The 12,971-nt window shown below is 30.5% G+C and overlaps 1 long non-coding RNA gene across 3 annotated transcripts; it reads right to left on the bottom strand.

The window, feature by feature from the left end:
- Positions 1 to 584: 584 nt before the first annotated feature.
- Positions 585 to 5,965, bottom strand: LOC114406589. Of its 3 annotated transcripts, none has more exons than XR_003665455.1 (4): positions 5,535 to 5,961; positions 5,103 to 5,172; positions 4,321 to 4,395; positions 585 to 810 (listed from the first exon to the last, which is right to left on the bottom strand). It is a non-coding gene; the product is annotated as an uncharacterized LOC114406589 (long non-coding RNA). The 3 variants fall into 3 exon arrangements; XR_003665456.1 differs by lacking the exon at positions 585 to 810 and adding an exon at positions 2,417 to 2,787 and having other exon boundaries at positions 5,103 to 5,175; positions 5,535 to 5,965; XR_003665454.1 differs by lacking the exon at positions 585 to 810 and adding an exon at positions 2,417 to 2,787 and having other exon boundaries at positions 5,535 to 5,957.
- Between the last annotated feature and the right edge of the window lie 7,006 nt (positions 5,966 to 12,971).

Here is a 12,971-nt window from a genome sequence, read left to right as displayed (position 1 = left end):
TCGTATCATTTTCTTTAAAAAAATATTGATAGAGACTAGTAGCAAATGATCTACATGCTATAGAGACAAAAAAAATAAATATATCAAAAAGATTAAAATAAAATAATAAGGACAAAAAAATATTATATTTTATTAGGAACTCAATAAAAAAGCAACTTTAGTATGAATCTAAAATGAAATTTTCTAATTTATAAGGGACTAAAACAAATTTGAGTAAAACAAATCTAATTTGGTTAATAAATTTTCCTTAATTTATTTATTAGGTTTAATTTGGTTAATTTATTTTTAAATATTCTAATTAGGTCCATTATTTTTTTTCAATAGATTCAATTTGGTGTCATCTAAAATCAATATTGGTCTCATTTTTTCAGAGATAACGGAAGAAAAATAAGACCAAAATGAACCAATTTTAAAAAATAAATGACTTAATTGAATATTTCAAAAAATAAAAGGACCAAATTGAATCTAATAAATAAATTAAGAGAATAAATTGAACCTAAAAACTAAATTAGATAAATAAATTAGTAATCAAACCTAAATTAAAAGGATAAAATAATAGATTTAATATCAATTTATTTATTTTTCTTTTTTACATTCATTTTTAAAAAATTAGCTGATGAGGCAATACCAATTTTTTAATGGAGCACTTTTTTTATTATAGATAAACAAATAAATAAAAACATTATTTTGGAGGCAATGGCCCGACGACATTCAATTACTGTTTTGAAGGGAATGATCCATACAATAGCTTACTAATGAAGCTAATGAGTATCGCCCATGCGTTGCATCATAGCATGGGACAAGCACACCCTGCAAAAAAAAAGTGAAAAAAAAAATTGTTCCGACCTATTAAAGTGAAATGTAAATGAAGTAGAACAAATTTTTGCATGATTTAACTTCATTTCATTTGTTAAAAAAAAATTCATTTCTGTATCCTAAAAAAAAAAAAAAAGATAACTTTTCTGTGCCACATATTACAACAATTAATTTGTATTGTAATTATATTACATATACAACCAAATATCTAATTTTAACTCTCTTTAAATCTCTATCCTTAAGTAGACAATAAATTTATGGAATATCTATGTTTACATTTAAACATAAAATAGGATGATTGAAACTGGAAGTTTTCTTTTTTTATTTTACCAACAAGATCTAACATATTTCAAGAGTTACTCTCACGATTTTCAATTATGAAAATATCTTATTTTTAACAAAATTGAATTTTTTTAAAAAAATAAATAAGTGATAAATAATAAATAATAAGCATTTACACAACTTTTACATTTATAAACTTAATATATTATCTCATTTTTATCTATAATAATTTGTACATATTTATTTCTTTTTATTTCTCTCCTTTTATTATCACATCTCATGTTATATTTTAATTGTCACTCTCTCCTCTTCCTATCTATATTAACACTCAAGATGGATACACTAAAGATTACATCTTTGACCATCCAATTCACTCCCATCTCACTTGAATAAAAATTAAAATCACGAATTGAGAGTGTGCTCTCTTTATGTGGCATATGCAGAACTTAAAAGTCAATCTCTTAGGATATTTGATTTTTTTTGCTCCATCCTTACCCGAATCCAATCGCATGAGACTTGCATATAAAAGGAAAAGAAAGTTCTGAAGTGAGTTATGTCATTCACTTATACACAAACCCTAGCGCAACAGCTATGTAGTGATTATTGTTCTTTGGGTGTTGCTAGATGCATCCAGCATAATGCTGGTGCACTCAACATTTTTTTAAAATGTCAAAATTGTCTCTGTGCTTTCTTCGCATTTGTGATGAGTGTGCATGAGGGTGGTTCGTAAATCGTACGAATCAAGTTGATCCGTAAGACTTTTATGGATCAAGTTGATCCGTAAAAGACTTTTAAAAAAACTTACGGATTAACTTGATCAAGTTGATCTGTAAGCCTTTTACAAATCAACTTAAAAGACTTAAGAATCAAGGATATCTCAGTCTTTTTCCCTTAAGTTCTGGTGTACCAGCAATAATACTGGGTACACCTAACAACCCCCTTATTTTTTGCTCATCCCTACTCCACCTACTCATTGCAGTGTATTTCTTTCTCATCCTTCATCTTCCATTCCGTTAAGTCACTTTTTTTTTTCTTCCATCTCTCACTCCGGTTCTTTAATCTTAACCCTCTCGTTCAATTTGGTTCTTCAATCTTGAACCCAATCGTTGGATTGAGACCTTCCATCACTTTTCTGCTTCATGGTCTTACCATTGACACATTTGGTCTCATCGAAGGTGATGATTTCAACATGTAGATTACTGTGAAGGAGGTTTTTTTTATCATTAACGCTTCACCTCATGAAACATGTAGATTGATGTAGTGTATCTACGCAACTAACGGATTGATAAAAGGAACATGCTTTGTTAAGAATTTAAGATTAAAGATTAACATTTGGCATCTGATTGACAATAGTATCTACAATGGCCAACATGTGGTTGCGGTAATGAGAATTTAATAAGTGGAAAAAAGGTAAACAACAAACTAAAATCTGGTAACAAAAATTGATTTGGGCACAAAAATTGAATAAGGCCACTTAAAGTTCATGATCGACACAAATCGAAGCTTGTTTGGGCGGAGACGGGCATGATGTTTCTCTCTTTGGATTACTGCAGGTTGGGATTTTTGGGCCCGAATCCGCCCGTACCCACCCGATGATCACCACTACCCAAAAGCAAGGCACGGCGTGGTCTCACCTCCTGCTAGCACTCATCTTCAAAAATCCCAACTTGATTGTTTCACTGCATAACTCTAATTATTTTCGCCAAATCACTTTTTTATTTTACTACATTGTAATTATTCATGCATAAAAAAAGTGAAATTATTCATTATATATGAAATTCTAAGTAGTTCTCTTTTTATTTGTTTTATCTTAATCTTTTTATTACTTTTAAGTTCGTTTAATGTTAATATCATAGATATATTTATACACAAAAGATCAATAGAAATAGAAGCAAAAGTTAAAATAATATCATTCACCAAGTTTCTTTAAGAAAAAAAGTATAAGATTTATGAATTAAAAATCTTAATTTCATTATTATATTCATTTTATATTAAAATTCAACATGTATTATTTATTTAATTCATTTAAGTAAAAGAATTAGATCACTTAAATATATATGTATTTTCATAAATATTTAACTAAATTATATTTATATTGAGTATTTAAATATATGTATTTTTCTTAAATGTTATTCTAGATAAATTATATTTTTTTATAAATACTTAACTAAATTATATTCATATTGATTATATTAATATATGCATTTTTCTTAAATGTTATTCTAGATAAATTATATTTTTTATAAATTAATATATACAAATTAGTAAAATAAAAAAATTAAAACAAAAAACAATTAATTTATAAAAAAACTGTAAGAAAAAAATAGAACAACAATTTAGAAAAAAAACTAAAAGAAATAACAAAAAAAATTAAAAAGAAAAACTTAGTTCTCATCCTGAACTGAGTTTTTCTTAAAAAAAAAAACTAGTTTAGAAAATGATTTCCCAGAAAGCGATTTCTAAACTAGGCAAAAAAAAAACCTATCAGTTCCTGGCGAACCGATTTCTTAAAATAAAGAACTCTTTTTTTTTTTTTTAATTTCATTTATTGTGGTTCTAACTTTCATTTTTTTACTTTGATTTGTCAAGCTCTAGGGTGTGAGCTAGTTATAAAATACTAGCCACATTTATAAAATATAAGCTAACATTCCTACATGTTTATAAATTAATATACAATTATCAATAATCCCCAAAATTGTAGTTATCGTATATCTTGTGCAGTATTTATTTTAACTCGTAACAACAGAGTATCTATAGATCACCCTTAAAAGTCAGTATTTGCCACATTATCCTGTGTGTGTAACATATAGATTATATAGCTTAATGAGTATATGAAAAATTACCCATATAAATTGTGAATATGAATTTTTAGTTTTAAGTTTAGTTCAATGTTTCATTTACAAGATACTTTCCTAATCTATGCATATTTATCACATGTATATCTTTTACGTATAATTCTGTGCATTTTGGTAGAAAATCTTATGACCCATGTTTTGATACTTCAATTTACGATCTTAGGTAAGATCTCAATTTTGACAACATTGGGTATAACTATTTATTCAAGTTTTCTAAAACTCCAAGCACAACAAAGCATTTGATGAATGCAGCAAAATGAACATTTAATAGCAATGCGCCCCTTAGCAGTCATCATCACACATGCACAAAAGCAGGTAGCTCATATGGCACTGAAAAATTCAGGCTTGAAAGCTCTAGAATACATACCACTGCTTAGATAGAGTTGGCCTGATAAAAGCATAATAATGTCCACCATGCACACCACCACTGTGAACCAAAGCGCTGTGGAAAAAAAAAATAATCGGTCAAATAATGAACATCACAGATAAAAATATGCATTTACATAAAAAACAAGATAATTGCACACTAATGGACATATCATCAGCACTGAGAAAGAAAAATTACAAAATTCTATGAAATTTATTGATTATTATTTTTAAAGGGTAACTTTTAAACTTTAACATTAACAATCCTAGTTTACTGTCCCAGGTTGATTCAAAAATACTATCCCCCACTTGATTTGGAAAACTCAGAAGGCCTATGAGATGGATCTCCCAAAGAGAAATTGTTTTCTTCTTTCCATTCTCTATCCTCACATCATTTTCTCCTTATTCAACTTTATCTTCTTTTTCTTTCTATAGATTTTAGAAGTCATGGAATATGGATTGTACTAGGCTTTCATGGAACATGGATATCACAACATATATACCGAAATTGGCTTCTACAAAAATCCAAGCAAAATTGGGCATCATGCACCAAATCACAATCACCAAATAAAATATCATGAAACAAGGAGAACTCCTAAAGAACTCCAATACCAATTTGTCACTCAGTTATTCCCTCTCTGCCTCTCTGGCAAACAATGCATGAAGTGGCTCCCTGAACTATTAAGAACTATTTAAATTGATCATATAAAAGCCAATAAATAGAGTAACAGAAAAATGCGGGGGTTTCTCCACAGATCAAAAGAGTGAGAAAGCAACAAGTACCTTCCATGGGTTGGTGATTATTCTCAGCCAAATCCATGTGCGAGAGAAGCATCTTCTTGTCCTCCTGCTACTGCTACAAAAAAACCAAAACAAAAAAAATCATCACTATCACCCTACTTCGGATCCAGTAAAGAACCCACTCCAATCAAATCCCCCGAAATCCGAGCACGAAATGCATCGTAATTGAAGCAAATTCCACTCGCGCAGATCAAAACCACAACCTCTAACATGAAACCCCCATCCACTCCACGACAATCCAACCATCCCCACCCAAAACGACATTCAAATTGACACCATTTGCCAAAACAACAGAAATGAATGAAAGTCATCCAAGCAAATAAGAGAAAGCGAAAAACTACAAGCGAACTTGAAAACACGCAAGTGATTGGAAGCGCGAGGGAGTTGTAGAGTGAGGAGGGTAAAGGAACGTACGTCAATGGGAGCAGGAGTCATCACAGTCATGGCGATTGCGAAAATTGACCTAGTGTGGCGTTGCTTGTGGAAGAGAGAGAAAGGGGGAAGAGAGCACTGTGAGAAAACGAGATCACCAGAAGCTATTGCTCAAGACGAGAGGGAGAAATGTCTTGGGTTTTGATGAAAGCATGTCAATACTCCTAACCTCCGATGGAGAATTAGTGGAGGCGGAAGGTGAGGGCGAAAGGCGAGGAGAAGAAAGTGACTCAGGTTAGGATAGGGTGTTCATTTACAATATTGAGTTTGTCCATGTTGGGGGATTTCATGACAATACCATATCTCAAATGTACGTAATATTGAACGTAAGCTAAAATTTCTATGATGTTTGATAGCTTTTCCATTATATAAGATCTTTTAGTCAGATCAAGTTGGATCGTGTTGGGGGATTTTATGACAATACCATATCTCAAATGTACGTAATATTGGACGCTGAAATTTCTATGATGTTTGATAGCTTTTCCATTATATAAGATCTTTTAGTCCGATCAAGTTGGATCATGCATGGTCTCATATATAGTACTGGTCCACATAAATATCTATATAAATTATTGTGTATATATAAGAAGTGTATTTTAAATTGTAATTTAACTAATAATTAATTTTGGGTTAAAATATCTTTCTCAACTATGCTAATTATCATGAAAATTATTGTTATCAAATATGCTTGCCAAGACCTAGGGCCAGTTCTATGCCAAAGTATCTATCTTCTTTTTACAGATAAGGATTACTTTCAGCCTCTTCTTTAAGATCTTTTTTCATTATCAGATCCCAATAATGGTTGCCTTTAGGCTTTTCTTTAATTATTTATTCTTTGTATTCTCCTGCCTTCTTTTCATAGGAATAGGTGGTAGATAGAAATCCAGAAATTGCACTTTGTATTGCTTCCACCAAAATGCTTGTATATATTCTCGATTTAATGAAAAGATGCAACACCAATTCATTCGTCTCAGATTATTTACTGTTGTTTTAAATCAAGTATGTTGTTGTGGTCCATAAAAGGGGACACACAAGTTGAATACAAGGGCTCGTGTCAATTGTCAAGGGGCCATGCATGCATGCATGGGTCAAGTATAGCCAGATAAAGGCAGACACTAAAGGCTTTGCACCTTTGGTAAGAGTGATGAACCCGATCATACATGTCCATTCATGTTTTTTATAAACCTAAGAGAATTTTTAGTGTTCAAGATCTAGTCTTTATTAGATATTCCACTAAAAATAGTAATTTAAATTGATAGAAAATTAAATCAAGAGAAGAATTAAACAAAAATTTAAATTAATTAATTAAAGACCAAAAAATTAAAGAACCCAATAATATTATAGAAGTAAATTTAAAATATGAGAATGTTGGGACCTTAACCTACCGGAAATACTTTTTGATGTAATATTAATAATTTTTTTTCTATTTATAATTATTTCAATTTACACCTGCATCTACTAGTATACTCTAACTTTGGTCCCCCGCATGAAAGAGCCTAATTTATCTATTTTCTCTCTCAAATCCCTTTGCAGAGCTAAAATAGTAAATTGCATTAAGAATAAATATGTATCACAGGCTAAATAAATATCAATTTATTCCTAGTGATGACTTTATTTAGATACATTTTCCTAGTTCTATTAGAAAATAACATCTCCCAATACTACCCCTAAAACTTACCATGCAAATGGGTGATTAAGGCACAAACAATAATATTAAGCACAAGAAAAGATAATACAAATGTAATATTCATAAATAGATAGGAAGAGAAATTACATCAAGAATAATTGGATGTCAAGTTCTCAACAAAGGGAGTTTAACCTCTTATAGTCATAGGAGGTTTTACAATTCAAAGAGGAGAATATTTAGTGAAGGGAAGTAAGATAATAAAAGGGGATAGAAGGAAGGAATGACTTTTAATGATTACTTCTTCTTCTTGCATTTGTCTTCTATAAGAAATTGTATTCTCTTGGGATTTCTCTGTGTTTTTCCTTCTTCTTTCTTCTTCTTTTATAGATGCAGATTAGCTTAGCTAAGCGGGCTTCTGAATTAGCTTGCTTTCCTTAATTAACCTTGTTTTTCTTAATTAGCTTGCTTTTAATTAGTATATTTTCCTTAATTAGCCCTGCTTTCCTTAATTATCTTACTTTTTTGGGCTTTATTTTATTCACTAAGCATCATAAATTCATCACTTTTAATATATTGTATACAAAAACTTAAATGATGTTAATTTAACAATTATTTACTCAAAAAGGAAGAATTAGAAGAGAAAAATTACAAATTCCTATATATTTTAACCACAAAATATACTCATAATTAGCAGTTATCAATGTCAAACACTCAAACCCCTTCCACTGTAAATTCTCAAAGTTCTAAAACATTTCCTTCAATCCCACCAAGCAATCCTACCATGGTTTCAAATGATGAAGTTGGTTCACAATTTTCACAAATTTCTACCCAAATTGGGCTAGAAAAGATTGTCGTTGAGGAAATAGGAGGATCTTCTATAAAAAGGAAACCTCGACTCATCTTTGCAATTGAAGAAGATACACACCCCATTAGTTCATGGCTAAACATCTCAATTGATTCAATTGTTGGTATTGGTCAAGGAAAATAAGTGTTTTGGTTGAGAGTCACGAAAGGTTACAACAAATTTCGAGGTAAACTCTGCAAAAGAGCAATGAATCAACTGAAATTATGATGACAAAAAATTAATTTGGGCATGCAAAAGTTCAAGGGTCATTACAAGTAAGTGGTATCATTGAAGAAAAGTGGTTGCATGGATAACGATGTCATGTTTCATGCATGTGTCATTTTGAAGGAAGACGAAGGAAGCAATTTTGGTTTGGAACATCCTTGGCGACTTCTAGAATATCAATCAAAATGGTTAGACTAGTTTACTGAAAATTGCTTTAAAAGGATGAAGATTTATGCATCTGTGGCATATTCATCATCATCTAATCCAAAAACACTGATCAAAGATGCTGAAGCTGACATACCATCTCCAATTGTCCGTCCAGTGGGGCAAAAGGAAAAGTAAGGGGAAAATAGTAAGAACATCTACCAATTCTATGGACTTGATTGTTGTGGAGGAAACAATCAGGGAAAGAAATATTCTCAACGCCAAACTAACAGTCATAAGGGAAAAATAATTGAAAAATGAGTATTACAACATTTTAATGAAGGACACATTTACAATGTCCAAAACTTAACTCGAAGACCATCAAGCCTTTTGTACAATAATTAGGTGTAAACTAGGAATCTAGTATTAATTTCATAGGTAGTTTTAATTTGTTGTATCCGTATTTTAATTTGAATTTTTAGGAATTGTGTTTGACTTGTCTTCTTTTTTCATTTGTAACCATAGTGTTGTTATGAAACTAGTCGTTGCATAAGTAGTCGTTACAAAACTAGTTGTTATGAAATAGTCGTTATAAAACTAGCCGTTATGAAACTATCCATTGCATAAGTAGTCGTTGCAAAACTAACCGTTGTATAATTTGCTATTTAACTATTCAATTCTCATTCGTTGTTGTACGTCTCCTTCAAACAATATTCTTCTTTTACTCGTTTATGTAATCAATCATTCATACAACATATCAAAATAATGACTTTCATAGAGTTTGGAAACAAATTGTTTATGAAACACTTGACGATGATAATGATGAACAAATCATGAACTACTTACGTGCGATGCAACAACAAGGAGGCAATAATAGTCAACACAGAAGGCCTAGAAGAGTTATTAATCACAATCGTGAAGATGGACATCTATGATTGATGAATGGCTACTTCTCAGAAAATTTTGTACACACAGAGACTCAATTCCGACATAGGTTTCGAATGCGATAAATATTGTTCATTCGAATTGTCAATGCTATTAGTAATCATGATGAGTATTTCCAAATGAGACCTGATGTTGTTGGTAGAATGGGTCTCTCACCATTGTAGAAGTGCATTGTAACTATTCGTATACTGTCATACGAATTACCTACTGATTGTGTGGATAAGTACATTAGAATTGACAAATACACTACAACTTAATGCTTATAAAAATTTGTAAGAGGTGTTAATGAGATATTTGAACAAGAGTACTTGAGAAGACCCAACAACAATGACACCAATTGCCTACTATAAATTGGAGATGCACAAGGATTTCCAAGTATGTTAGGTTCTATTGATTGCATGCATTGGGAGTGAAAAAATTGTCCAGTTGCATGACAAAGTCAATATCGTAGAGGTGATCATTGCAAACCCACAATAATACTTGAAGTTGTCGCTTCACAAGACTTGTGGATTTGACATGCATATTTTGAAGTTGTAGGTTCAAACAATGACATTAATGTGTTAAACCAATCGTCTGTGTTTGATGACGTTTTGTATGGTCGAGCTCCTCTAGTACAATTTATAATTAATGGAACTTCATATAATATTGGGTACTATCTTGTAGATGGTATTTATCTTGATTGGGCCACATTTGTGAAGACCATACAAATGCCATAAGGCCCCAGAAGAAAATTATTTGCAAAATGTCAAGAAGCAACAAGAAAGAATGTGGAACAAGCATTTAGTGTGCTCAAATTTCAATTCGCATTTATATGTGGTCCATCATGTGCCTGAAACATGGATACAATGAAGGATATAATGTTGACATGCATTATATTGCATAACATGATTGTCGAAGACGAACAAGATACATTCAGTGATAATGTTGATGTTGATTATGATCATGTATATAATGAAATTCCAAATGTTGAAGAATCTCGTGGTGTTCCTCATAACTTTGTTACATACTTGCAAACAAGATGTGTTATGCATACAAGAGAAATTCATCAACAATTTTAAACAAATTTAGTGGAACATATTTAGAAACGTTACGGTCACAACAATAATGAAATTTAATTTTTCTTTGACATTAATGTGTTGCATTTTTTTATTACCAAATTATGTATTTTTCATCTGTTTAACAATTAGTCATAAATAAAAATTAAATTTATGTTCATTTTTCTATTTATTAATATTTATAAATTTTTTTCTTCTATGTTTCATTAAATTTAATTATTTAATTAATTATATTTACTTTAATAAATATTTAAAAGTTGAAAAGTTATCTAAGATCCCAAAATGAGATCTACCACTAAAGGAAAACATGAGAAAAATCTTGAGAGATCTTCAATCCTACATGACGTTGTAGGGTGTACCAAAAAGTGGTCTAAGATTTTAATTTGAAATCTACCATTAAAGATTCTCTAACAAACACATCTCAAGTATCTCTATCTCTCTATCTCTTTCCATGTGTCAATTATCAAATCATATTATTTATAAAGCCTATATTTTTTTTTTCACTTTCATCTCTCTCACTAGGTATTTATTAGCACATTGGTGTTTATCTATAATTTTTCCCTTTGCTAATTAATGAGGGAGCATTTGAGTTTGAATTTTCTGGTGGCGTGCACCACGAGTACTTTATTGAGCTATTGACCAAGGGAATTGCATGTACGGGGGCATAGTTTTGGTATGGTATTGTGTGCAAAATAATTTAGGAGGGTTTTGATGTGTACAGGGTGAGTATACACATAAGGACATAGGTATTTTGCTTATTGTTAATTACGAGTTTTAGGTGTGTTCATAAAATGCAACTTATGATGGATCGGTGTTAGTACCATTGCATTAGAGTAGATGTTGAGTACATGGGACACTTTTAATGTAAAGGGTTAACTTTGTATGTAGGGTTTTTTTTCTTTCTGGTTTTTATATGTTGTATACTTTGTTGTTGGTAGTATTTTATGCAACAACCGAATATTATGTAAAAAGCTTAGGTACCCTTGTGTTGGAATTTTCTATTCTAATAATTAATGTGGGTTAATATTATAAGATAATTATATTAGTTATTTATTATTAGTAAATTTTATTTTATGTGATTAAAGTAAGTGAGTCTGTTAGACAACTAAATCAGATGATATAAACTTAAATAAACAGATGTCACTGTTGGTCCATTAGGAGATAATGAGAACTCTATTAGGTTAACACGCTATAAGAATGTTATGGTCTCCAATATATCGAGTCGTCATACATAGTTTTTATTCTCCCCATCTAAAGAGTTACGGAGGTACTAGTGAGAAATACAGAGATTTCGATCGAGGAAGAACCATGAAGCTACTGGTTACCGTTAGATTCAGATAATCTAACGTAATGTGTTCTTGGTGATTATTGGTATTTTATAAGGATCTCTAAAAATTCCAACACCTTTACTTATACCTCACTTGAATAAAATTTATTTATTTATCTCATAAAAAATACAAGCAATATTATTAGTCCATTATATATAAGAAATTAATTATAATATTTGTTAAAATATTATAATTAATTTTAATATACAATAACAATAAATTCTTATCCCATTAGGTTTATAATTAATTTTAATATACTAAATTAAATTAATTATAATATAGTAAATATTAATGTTTATTACAGTTTAGTTTATTTATCGTTGAATGGATATAATATAATTCCCATTCAGCCAAAAAAACGATATAATATAATTAAGTCAATATGATAGTGTTGTTAAAATATTTATTTGCATGTTAATGGATTGATATGTTTCAATATAATGTGAATGGTATAGATATCTACAAACAAGGATCGGGTTAAAGCTTTTTTTTTTTTTAAATGTAAATTATATTAAACCCAAAATGATACAATAATAAACGGGGCATACCCCGCAATTAGAGAAAATTAAAAGTCTTCCTAATACAAGAAAACCTATATCAAGATCCTAAAATAAATGCAAGTGCGCTTGTCTATACATAAGAAACTTAATCTTACTAATAACCTCTATTACAAAAAATTGATAATCTTCAAAAATCAACTTGTTCCTAGGCAGCCAGATTAAATTCCAATAATCACCAAGAACACATTACATTAAATTATCTGAATCTAATGATAACCAATGACTTCATGGTTCTTCCTCAATCGAATTTTCTGTATTCTTCACTAGGACCTTTATAACTTTTTAGATGGAGAGAATATTTTGTATTGAGTATTGAAGTAGCAGCTAAACCACACTTTCCACTCTAAACAAACTCACACAAACACACACCAAACCTGTTTCATGCGAGATGACTAGACAGTAGTTGTACCATTCGTGCTTACTAGTAGCTTCAAAACCCTAGCCATGGAGAAAAAACAGAGGAGTAAGAGAGAGTAGTACCAGAATCCAGATCCAATGATGGTGCCGTGCCTTTATTTGAGAGTGTGGACTATGAGTGGTCCCTTTGTGCAGTGCAAAGAATATTTTATTATTTAGCTGGTGACCCTCAGATGACACGGGTAGAATTTAATATTCAAAATATATAAACATAAGTCTAAATAAATTCCTAAAATATTGACAAGAGAACAATGTTACCACGTTTTAATTCTAA

The sequence above is a fragment of the Glycine soja genome, chromosome 3 (assembly GCF_004193775.1).
Source record: "Glycine soja cultivar W05 chromosome 3, ASM419377v2, whole genome shotgun sequence".
In the NCBI taxonomy this organism is placed as follows: domain Eukaryota; kingdom Viridiplantae; phylum Streptophyta; class Magnoliopsida; order Fabales; family Fabaceae; genus Glycine; species Glycine soja.
Note: the sequence above shows the minus strand (reverse complement) of the source record. Positions and strands in the feature narration are given on the sequence as shown.